The sequence below is a fragment of the Mandrillus leucophaeus genome, unplaced genomic scaffold (assembly GCF_000951045.1).
Source record: "Mandrillus leucophaeus isolate KB7577 unplaced genomic scaffold, Mleu.le_1.0 Scaffold51, whole genome shotgun sequence".
In the NCBI taxonomy this organism is placed as follows: domain Eukaryota; kingdom Metazoa; phylum Chordata; class Mammalia; order Primates; family Cercopithecidae; genus Mandrillus; species Mandrillus leucophaeus.
The window spans coordinates 6,355,218-6,355,774 of NW_012105475.1; the positions used below are offsets into that span (position 1 = coordinate 6,355,218).

General features: G+C 36.3%; 1 protein-coding gene across 1 annotated transcript in view; it reads left to right on the forward strand.

Annotated features, from left to right (window-relative positions):
* The window catches only part of GREB1L (growth regulation by estrogen in breast cancer-like), a 177,248-nt gene that overhangs the window by 99,642 nt on the left and 77,049 nt on the right, over positions 1–557 (forward strand). The gene's annotated exons all lie outside the window — the stretch shown is intronic.

A 557-nucleotide genomic window follows, 5' to 3' on the forward strand; every position in this document is an offset into this window, starting at 1 on the left:
TGAACCCGGGAGGCGGAGGTTGCAGTGAGCTGAGATCACGCCATTGCACTCCAGCCTGGGCAACAAGAGTGAAACTCTGTCTCAAAAAAAAAAAAGAAAAAAAAAATATTTGAGATGTAAAATTAAACGTAAAAATATTTGTATGCACTCGTGAAATTTTTTAATTCTAGAAAATAAAAATATTTCAGTGTTAGGAGATAATAAAAACACTGGACTAAATAACTTTAAAAGAAAAAAAAAAAGCTTTATTAGGGCATATGCAGTCTTTGGTGCATTAGCTAGCAGTCTTGACTAGAACTCTTTGTGCCCTGAGAGGCTGACTTGACGTGGGCTCTGCTTTGACATGGCCTTTTGAAATTTACATGGCACCAATTTCCCATGAGAGCTACTTTCATGATAAACCTAGGACTTGCTAATGATGGTTATTGAAAGGTAATACAATTGTAAAACTCACCTGGGTCCCAGCTCATTTGATGACATAATTTTAATTGCTACATACTGAAATTAGATTGTAGACTGTGTTCTAAGATCCAAAGCCAACTTCTAAATGCACTCAG